Source organism: Convolutriloba macropyga, chromosome 3 (assembly GCF_964194025.1).
Source record: "Convolutriloba macropyga chromosome 3, txConMacr16.3, whole genome shotgun sequence".
In the NCBI taxonomy this organism is placed as follows: Eukaryota; Metazoa; Xenacoelomorpha; order Acoela; family Convolutidae; genus Convolutriloba; species Convolutriloba macropyga.
The window spans coordinates 36,155,192-36,166,151 of record NC_134470.1 but is presented as its reverse complement, the minus strand read 5'-3'; the positions used below and the strand labels follow the sequence as shown (position 1 = coordinate 36,166,151).

Sequence of the window (10,960 nt, the reverse complement as noted above, 5' to 3'; positions counted from 1 at the left end):
TTTGTCATTGTTTTATTGTCCTCGACACGGTTTTTTCGCAAAAAAACAGTAATTTATTTTTTGATATTTGTCTCCGTTTGACGTTCTTTTGGTAAAAGTAAGATATGTTCTGAATAATTACAGGTCTCAAGTTCTTCTTTGGACAAATAAATTAAACAAACAAGAGTATTTCTTAAATTTACCACTTTTTCTCTTTTTGTCAACTTTTTACCTGGTCTTATTAATAAGATGACACATAACACAAAATTGGCAGTCAAAGAAAGCGCAGCCGAACATATTCTGAGGGGTAAAAAATGGCTTTACGGCTTGGATAGTCTTTTCTTGCAAGTTTCAATTGATTTCTTCTTTGTCTCTATTTGTTGTTCTTTTTGTAACCGCGTAAACAATTGAATAAAGACACGTCTCAAGGCCCTTCTACATAGGCATCGGTGATAAAAAAGATTTGGATGTTTTCAGTTGATATCTAATGCTTTTCATTACTTTGAATTTAATTGTTTTTAAAAATTTAAGCGAATTTATTAACTTTGCTGTTTTAGTTCTTTTATGTCTAATCGTATCCGAGCCTTATTATGGATTGGTCCATACCTTTTCTAGTAAACTAGACTTTATTTTATTCAGTTTAGGTTTTATCTGACGCTATCTGGACTTTGTTATTATGTTTTTTACAAAAAATGGACATAAGATTTGTATAAAATTAAAGTTTGTGGCTGTTGTTTGATTTGTTGTTCATCTTCCCTCGCTTTCTTAATAATTGCAGATCTCATCAATCTAATGCGGTTTTTTACTCCACTGATTTATGTTGGAGATGATATTTTTTTCATACACCAATTTTTTGAAAAATACTTAAATTTTTGGGGTTTTCGATCTGTTCCTCATTTGGTAGACAATTATGCCAAGAATGTGGATAAGCGAGGTCGGAACTTTATATGCGGACGCACATAACCGAGCCTCCTTGTTGAAAGTGTATGTTTGCTCATTTGGTAGACGAGTACGTCAAAATGTGGATGAGCAGAATCGGAACATTTTTTTTGCAAAAGCAAATTATCGAGCCTCCTTGTTACAGTTACCTTTTATACTTGAATTTTCCTATTTTTATATACGTTTAGCTGTTTTTGGCAGTGGTTGGAACAAAATATGTGCGTGCGCATTACCTCTTTCGTTGAAATATTTATCAACCAAGTATCAGAAAGTTAATGTGGTCATATTAAACATTTGCATACATAATTTGGTCACTTATATTTGGGTGCCTTAAATTCTTGCCTATAAAGCGCCTTTGAACCCAAAAGTAGAAAGTAGAAGCAACAAATTCTTTACGAGAATAACAAGGCTCGATATTTGAAGGCCTCGGCTAGGGCAACTCTGTAATGGTCCAATAATAAATACTGTAATTATCTATTTGTTCTGTTATTACATCTGTGGGTCTTTCCAATTGTAGCCCCCACCACGAAACTATAGCCCCCCCCCCCCCCCCCCCCTATATAACTAAGCTGGTGGGGGATGCTATAATGGGAAAGACCCTCATCTGCTAATGCTATCCATTATTGTATCGGAAACATAAATTTCGATTGATTGTATATTCATCCTATTAGAATAGTAGTGCTTTTTGACACTGTTCATTAAAGGTTTTCACCGGCTTAACAGCCTCGTTTCAAGGCATTAATAACTCAATGACTCAGTGTTCTAATTAGGTCTGATTATTATTAATACACGTTATTCTCAAGAATCACCAGCACACTTCCGCATTATTCTGTGTAGAATTTGATTATTGCCTTTCAACTGCAATTTATAAAAAACGATATGTGCCGATTAGAACAGAAAAACTAAGCACTGAATAGTTCATATTTACAAGATTTAATTGAGTTCTTTTCAAAGGAGGGCCAGTAGTATAGGAGGGAACACAAGATGAAAATTGATCAAAGTGAGTTACTTCTTTTTCACATAACTGTCACAAAATTGGAACTAATAAAGAGTTTAATATGGTCCCTCGAGTTACAGCTGATGACAATTCAGGTTGCATCTAGAGAATTGAGTGCAAAATTAAACCAGCAATTTGAAGCTTTAAATAATGGAGGAAACAGTTCCACTGCTCCGCGTCGTGTCAATATTTCTTGAAGAGATTCAGGAGAAACTTTTGTTCATTAATCAAAAGAAAACACTGAATATTTCAAGACATTGCGCTTGTCAATTGAACCTCAATCTTGGTGAAACGTATAACGTTTTTCTCCTTTGAACTCTCAATACTGTTCCCGTCCGCATTTCAATGGAAAATTTCATTTTAGTATCAAATATTACTGTACTCATAAATTATTGTTCCCACATTTTTTGAAAAAAAATGGGAGAACTCTTATGCTAGCGCCGTATTGGTTGAGACAATTTTTGAGTTTTTGAGGTCATCCCAGGCTAGCATATGTGGTATCAATTGGAAGCTCTCTGCGTCTAGAATTTCAATACAAATGGAAATTTTAGGAATTTTGCTTTTTTGGAAACATAAATTTCGATCGATTGTACATTCATCCTATTAGAATACTAGTGCCTTTTGACACTGCTCATTAAATTTAACAGTGCAATTTTTGAAAAACGAAATTTAAAAAACGCCTAATTTTATCAAATATAACTAAAGTTTTGGACAAAATTTAATCTTTTTGAGGGCATCTTCGAAAAACAAGTATTTAATCGTTTTGTTAATGACAGTCAAGCACATAAATTCCGACAATAATTGCCACTTTTGAGAAAAAAAGTTGCGACATATTTTTAGCCAGTTTTAGGGTGTTTTTGAATTTTTAACCATTCCTTCTCCTGTGTTAACCCAAAGTTCAGTTTCCTTGTTTAGGTCTTGATAAACAGGGAGAAAATCATTTTAGATCAGTCTGATCTTTTCCGTTTGTAACCTCCCCCCTCAGCTTAGTGGGTGCATTTTATTTGCGCCACCAGACGCACGTGCCATATTGATACATAATGATTTACTATGTAATGACACGTGCTCTGTCTATTGGGTGAGTATAACGTACGGGGGCACAAACGGAAAAGATCCGATTTGTGTTTTAATGATAATTGTCAAAAATTTTGTTGGTAAAGAGGAACCTGAGGAAACGCATCAAGTAGCAGAACGGGTAATCACACTGAGACAGCACGGGTTACTTCATGGCGCAGACGATTATTTCTGAGAAAAAAGAGATATCAGAGTTTCCCGAGTTTTTGTGGACTTGCCGTGTTTTGACTGCTGCTTTTAGTGTTAGTCCCTTTTCACTATGAGGCTTCTTCACGTCTTTTATTAAAAAGCAACAAGTTAATTCCATTAGTGCCTAGCGTCAACTGTTCAAATAACTTTTTATGATTCTGATAATTTTGTGGACCTGTTAAAAAAATTATTTTGAAAAAAAATTGGCCTTTTCATTTCTAGTTCTATTCATAGTTCTTTTCGAGGGCTTGTCTGATTATCATGATTAATGACATTTTGTAAATGAGTCAGTTGTTAGCGCATCTGATTTATGTATTATAGATTACCGGCTTAGAAACGACACGTTTTTCAACACAGCACATGTTACGTTTTAAATTTTGATCTGACTTTCTCTCCACTTTGCTCTGTTTTCCCCCTGTCGTTAACAGCTTTGTTGATTTAAAGCAATTTAAAACAATTCGGACTTCAGCTGTTCCGTGTCTCCAATTTTTGACTCTGTGTTGAATTTGATTATTGCCTTTCAACTGCAATTTATAAAAAACGATATGTGCCGATTAGAACAGAAAAACTAAGCACTGAATAGCTCATATTTACAAGATTTAATTGAGTTCTTTTCAAAGGAGGGCCAGTAGTATAGGAGGGAACACAAGATGAAAATTGATCAAAGTGAGTTACTTCTTTTTCACATAACTGTCACAAAATTGGAACTAATAAAGAGTTTAATATGGTCCCTCGAGTTACAGCTGATGACAATTCAGGTTGCATCTAGAGAATTGAGTGCAAAATTAAACCAGCAATTTGAAGCTTTAAATAATGGAGGAAACAGTTCCACTGCTCCGCGTCGTGTCAATATTTCTTGAAGAGATTCAGGAGAAACTTTTGTTCATTAATCAAAAGAAAACACTGAATATTTCAAGACATTGCGCTTGTCAATTGAACCGCAATCTTGGTGAAACGTATAACGTATTTCTCCTTTGAACTTTCAATACTGTTCCCGTCCGCATTTCAATGGAAAATTTCATTTTAGTATCAAATATTACTGTACTTATAAATTATTGTTCCCACATTTTTTGAAAAAAATGGGAGAACTCTTATGCTTGCGCCGTATTGGTTGAGACGATTTTGGAGTTTTTGAGGTCATCCCAGGCTAGCATATGTGGAATCAATTGGAAGCTCTCTGCGTCTAGAATTTCAATACAAATGGAAATTTTAGGAATTTTGCTTTTTTGGAAACATAAATTTCGATCGATTGTACATTCATCCTATTAGAATACTAGTGCCTTTTGACACTGCTCATTAAATTTAACAGTGCAATTTTTGAAAAACGAAATTTAAAAAACGCCTAATTTTATCAAATATAACTAAAGTTTTGGACAAAATTTAATCTTTTTGAGGGCATCTTCGAAAAACAAGTATTTAATCGTTTTGTTAATGACAGTCAAGGACATAAATTCCGACAATAATTGCCACTTTTGAGAAAAAAAGTTGCGACATGTTTTTAGCCAGTTTTAGGGTGTTTTTGAGTTTTTAACCATTCCTTCTCCTGTGTTAACCCAAAGTTCAGTTTCCTTGTTTAGGTCTTGATAAACAGAGAGAAAATCATTTTAGATCAGTCGGATCTTTTCCGTTTGTACCCCCCCCTCAGCTTAGTGGGTGCATTTTATTTGCGCCACCAGACGCACGTGCCATATTGATACATAGTGATTTACTATGTAATGACACGTGCTCTGTCTATTGGGTGAGTATAACGTACGGGGGAACAAACGGAAAAGATCCTATTTGTGTTTTAATGATAATTGTCAAAAATTTTGTTGGTAAAGAGGAACCTGAGGAAACGCATCAAGTAGCAGAACGGGTAATCACACTGAGGCAGCACGGTTTACTTCATGGAACAGACGATTATTGCTGAGACAAAAGAGAAATCAGAGTTTCCCGAGTTTTTGTGGACTTGCCGTGTTTTGACTGCTGCTTTTAGTGTTAGTCCCTTTTCACTATGAGGCTTCTTCACGTCTTTTATTAAAAAGCAACAAGTTAATTCCATTAGTGCTTAGCGTCAACTGTTCAATAACTTTTTATGATTCTGATAATTTTGTGGACCTGTTAAAAAAATTATTTTGGAAAAAAATTGGCCTTTTCATTTCTAGTTCTATTCATAGTTCTTTTCGAGGGCTTGTCTGATTATCATGATTAATGACATTTTGTAAATGAGGCAGTTGTTAGCGCATCTGATTTATGTATTATAGATTACCGGCTTAGAAACGACACGTTTTTCAACACAGCACATGTTACGTTTTAAATTTTGATCTGACTTTCTCTCCACTTTGCTCTGTTTTCCCCCTGTCGTTAACAGCTTTGTTTATTTAAAGCAATTTAAAACAATTCGGACTTCAGCTGTTCCGTGTCTCCATGTTTTTGACAATTTTAACGCCTTTTTTCCTGTAAACGATTTTTGCCTATAATTAGAAGACTTTTTAGTTCACTATTGATGAACAATTTGTCTTTCCGCTTGAAAAAAATATATTTTTAACAGTTCTCAAATTCTCTCTAGTAAATAATATCGTCTGCCGTTTGACCTTTCTGGTACGTAGATTATGGTTTTACCCAATGTGTTATTATTATTTTGAGGGTTTCAGGTGTTTAAATTTGATGCCCATGTAGTTATGATACATTCATTCTCGGAGTGTTAAAACAAAGCTAAAGCATAAAGCTATTAATGTTTTTTATGTAACTTAGAGAGTTTTTTTATTTAACTTCACAGGCATATAGACCACCAACTTGTGTTCATTTCAGTGTTTTGACGAAGACAATTTTCTCATGACGTGAACAAGAAAGCAGAGATTTATTAATTGAGTTGTATAATTCTACTGTTTCTTTGTCCTAATATAGTCTTATACACATTTTTGTGTTTTTTATATCTTTTGTTTTTTTAGAGCTATAAAGTTTGGCATGTTTTGAAATAAGTGAAATGTCGCCTGTTTTGGAAAAGCCACATCACGTTTGCCGTTTTTGCCAGCTCTTCAGCTCTCCATTGTAATTTTTGCTTCAACTATTCTGTCTTGTGGTAACGCGTTAGGGTACTTAGCTCAGTCTGAGTAGTAATTTCTTTTCATTACTTAAAAACTGCAGGTTTTAAATAGTGATACCAGGTTCCTATCATTTTTTACCCCCTAGCTTAATGTGCGCAGAAAAGATTCTAACTCTGACAAATCTTCAATTTGTAACGCTTTCTGCTTTAATTGTAACCCATACACTTCAGTAGCCACGAAATCAATTAAATAATCAAAATTGCATTTTCCGTGTTCTTTTTCCTGGCTCTAATTTTATGCCAGGACTTGTCCTGCCATAATTACAACTTTCTCAACTAGATAAATTCGTTTATCCTGATTTTGCCGTTTGGTTATAAACTTGCCTAAGTTCATTGTGACTTCTATATGTTACTTAATTCCTTCATTTCTTAAAAAACATTATTTAAGGATATTGTTAAAATAAACTAAAGAATAATTTAGAAAGTTTTCTCCCATATGCCATATAAGCCATAGACTCGAAAAAAGGGTGACGATTATTTTAAAAAATTGTTTCACTTTTCAGTTTTCATTTCTGGAATAAAGTGTTACGACCCGGCTAGTAATAACTTGAAATAAGAAGGGCTTCACTGGATATACGTGACTTGGAGCTTCTGCTTCTTTAATGAATTTCATCTTCGTTTTTGATTACCTAGATAAAACATGAAAACTTTTTTTAAAATCAAAACTAATGCAACTTCTACTGCCACATTTACCAATGTTTTTGACCAAAACGTTCTTGCTGAGATAAGTAAAGGGTATGAAAAACAGTTAACTGGGAATCAGCAGTCATCAGACCACAAACAAATACTATGCCAATGCTCAGATTTGTAAAGGTTTGTAATCATTAATATTAAAATCTTTTAACATCGGAATTCGGTTGACTTGCTGCAAATACACTATAAATTCAGTTTCTGGAATAAATCACAAACACACATACATACCACGCACACACAAGCATACAAATATATACACACATACACGCACACACACGCGCATACAGGCATACAAACACATACGCGCACCCACTCACGCACACACACACACACCTCGCACACACAAGCATACAAACACATACACACACACACGCCAACAAACACGTACACGCACACACGCTGAAAGACACACGCGCGAACGCAGACACACACATGTATAAATGTTACTGACTGTCATGTGAAAATATATGGTGTTCAAGCCATTTGTGGTTGCGAAAAGTGTAACAGTGGCTTTTGGGGCAAAACATTTAGCATATAAAAAAATTCCACTTCGGAATAATCGGTTCTTGGAATTTTTTTGATCTGGTTTAGTTTGTCTGAATAGAACTCAAAATTAGGAGCTAGGAAATAGTGACGAACGGGTGCAGAGTCGAATGCTTAAACTTGATTGGCCAAATAATCTGATTGGTTTAAGTTAAAGTACAACATATGTAAGAAATGGAGTTGTCTTTGCTTTATTATCTATGGTGTGCGGTTGGGTTGTGGTTCACTCGGCCTCTCCTCCGTGGCCGCAACTCCTCCCTGACGGTCGGGGGAGGGGGTTGGGGTTGGCTGCAATCACGGATAGACATTCGTTACGCTATTTTGTAGTTATTTTTTGCAAAAATTGCCACTGAAGTAATAAGTTTAATATCAACCGATCAGCCTTAAATCTCTTTTTGACAGTCTGCTCTGCGCCCGTTCGGCTCTACCGGCGTGCTCCTCAATATTGAGAGAAAACTGCATTCAAGTCATTTGAAAGTCCTATTTGGAGTCATGTTATTATTTGTCTGTAACAAATTTATTTCTGAAACAAATATGTGTCTAAAAATGTATATCTGAAACGCACAACAGTAACTTTTAATTGCGCAGAGAAGAGTCTCTTTTCAAAAGAGACTCTTCTCTGCGCAATTAAAAGTTACTGTTTCTTGAGCTATTTTTAAAGTTTATATTAATAGCTGCTAATTGTAGTTCACTGGGCAATTGGTTAGCACTAAGCCAATTCCCACAAAATTTTTGTTGCAACGGATAAACTTAATGAGCACATTAGGAAATTTCTAGCATAAATCCAATTTCTGTGATTGTTCCCAGCAGGTTAATTTAATAATTGGGATATGCAACTTGTTGCTTTTTTCCACTTTGACCATTTTCAAAACGCTTCCGTTACAATTTGATGATTTTTGCTTAACATTTATAACTTTGATTGCATCTGTCGGTATTTGTTTACTTCATTCAGCTGGCGGTATTTGTTTATTTCACTCGATTCATTTTTTAATGATGATGTACCATCAGTCGACGCAAGGAGAGTGACGACCCATGAAAGTTCGCTTTTTTTATCCTGAAAACGCATTGAAGTGGAAATAGTTGGGACGCTGGTACAAGTTACAGCACTGAAATAAGCACGCAAACTCTAATGAGGCATATAAGCATTGGTCACCCTAGACAAGGGAACTGTTTGGTTGATTTAATTTGCTTTTGACTCACTCAAAAAGATCTAGGGGAGATCAGAAATAGCAGAACCAGCCTTCTTTCATATTTTTAAGTTCTCGGTGCTAGTCGGTCTGGAGCTAGTCAGTCTTTCTAAAATCTTTTGTTTATTGTATGCTGGTGTAACAAATTGGAATATATACAAAATTTCAAGATTTTTGAATAAGATCTTACGGTGTATGTTTTAAACTTGCGTATCAAAGAGGGGGCCATACTCAAAGAGGGGGAAAGCATGAACTATTTGGAAAACCACTGCAGTCCAAATTGTGCAATCTTTACTACGTATCCACGCCATAATTCAGCAAAGAATCGGGACAGTGGGACAGTTCAAAAATTTAGAATAAAGTTCATTCGTATTGAGAAAAAATTAGATTAGTTATTATAAATTGGCAACAAAAGTAGGAAGCGCGTGTACACACCTGATTCGATCTATTGCAAGAGAACTTTCTTCGGTGGGGGTGGGTCTTACCTTGATTTAGAACGCACAATACCGAACCTCCTTGTTTGTTTTAATTTCCTTTCTGATAATGAAGTATTCATATTTTGATTGTACTTGAGACAAAAAAGCGCCTATTGGCTCGGAGTATACGACTATTGGACCCTTTTCTATGTCTTCTTTTCTAACTCCCCTCTATTGCCTTCAATTTTCAAACATTCTATTCTCAATTATCAAATTTTTAACTATTCGTCGACTTCATTAATTTTTTGGATGCTATCTTTGATTATTTTAAACACTTCCTCACAATGAAACAAAATAGATCAAATATTATAGATGCGCATTTTATTTGGTTTCAACCTGCTAAGCATGCCAAAAAATTCCCTTACTCCAAGTTAACATTCTCAACCCAATTGAAAAATAAAACAATAAAAGTAAATTAAATTTTAATGAAAACTTTTGTAATTAAAGGTATCAATTGTTTGCGGTTCCAATTGTAACGTGAATAAATTAAGGGTGTTATCATTTGACGCTAGTAGTGTTCATTGTATTTTTGCGCAAAAGGTTTGATAATTTGATCTTGTTTTGGTAGTGCACAATTTAGTGTGTTCGTATCACCTGTTTATTTTAATAATATACATTGGTACATTTTCCAAAACGTGACGGCTCAAATTTGGTGGCTTTTGAAAAGGACTGTTTAAACATCTGAAGCGACTCTGCTGTATTTAATCACATATCTCTTAATATACAGACTGAGTTTTATGACCGTGTATTTATTTTTCTCTTTTTGTGTTTATTTTTGAGTTTACCTGTTTATCGTTTTATTTTCTACTTTTTGGTAAAAATTACTCGAACTACAAGTTTCTGCTTGAGAATTTGGTCTCAATTAGGGCAGCCCAAATTTTTTCTTCAACAATATTATAGTGGTCCTTATTTATATCAATCCTTATTAGTTCGCATCAATTGACTTTTGTTTATAAAATAGTTATTTTGTTACAGTTTTCCTGTAAATTTTCTATTCCATTTTCCCCCGGCAATTATCTCTCCAATTTTGGCGATGATAATCGAAGTTCTTCCCTTTTCTTTAAATCTCCGAGGACAGCTTGTCCCAAAAATTGATCATTATTTTAAAATTTCCCCTTCTGTAAAAGATAACTAGTTCTAATTTTCAGCCCCGAACTGTGTCAAATAGCTTGCGGCTGAAAATTTAGGGCGCTAACTACACACTAAATGTGAAATCTTTTTATTTCTCGCTCGTATTATTTCCTTAAAATCGTTCCTTATAAAACGTACAAATGCTTTTAAAATTATAATGATGGTGTAAGAACACACAAAAGCACTTCTCCAAAAATAGTACACATCGGGAATAAAGGAGTTTGAAAAATGTCCCCAATTTTGTGTGGATGTTTATTCAGCAAATAAATCCCAATTTTTCATTCATTTTCCCCTACAACACCCCCCCCCCCTCAGTTTTTCACTTTTCCTTCGTTTTATTTCACTCCTGCACAACCGCTTGTAACGGACGGACTATGTGTACAATTATTTATCGGCAGATCTTGATTAATTTTTCATCACTCTCGCTTTTTGATTCGCTTTTGCCAAATTGAGTTTCGTATTCTTTTGCTGCTTTTTCATCGTCCGCTACAAAAAATTTCATCCAGTGTTTTCCATCTGCGGGGAATGTGTGCTGTATAATATCTTCTCTTTTTATTTCTTACTGCTGTCACTTTGTTATCAAACTCCGTTCCTTTGAAAAACAATAAGACCAAGTTGGACGCGCTTGTAAAACTTGTAAAACAGTTTTCAGACAATATTTCACAGA

General features: G+C 34.7%; 1 protein-coding gene across 3 annotated transcripts in view; it reads left to right on the top strand.

The window, feature by feature from the left end:
• Window positions 1-3,678: 3,678 nt before the first annotated feature.
• LOC142336171 (solute carrier organic anion transporter family member 4A1-like) overlaps window positions 3,679-10,960 on the top strand; it is an 81,364-nt gene continuing 74,082 nt past the window's right edge. For all 3 annotated transcript variants that reach the window (XM_075384791.1, XM_075384790.1, XM_075384792.1), the window contains exon 1: window positions 3,679-3,844. The gene's annotated coding sequence lies outside the window, so the exon portion shown is untranslated. The remainder of the gene's footprint in view (window positions 3,845-10,960) is intronic.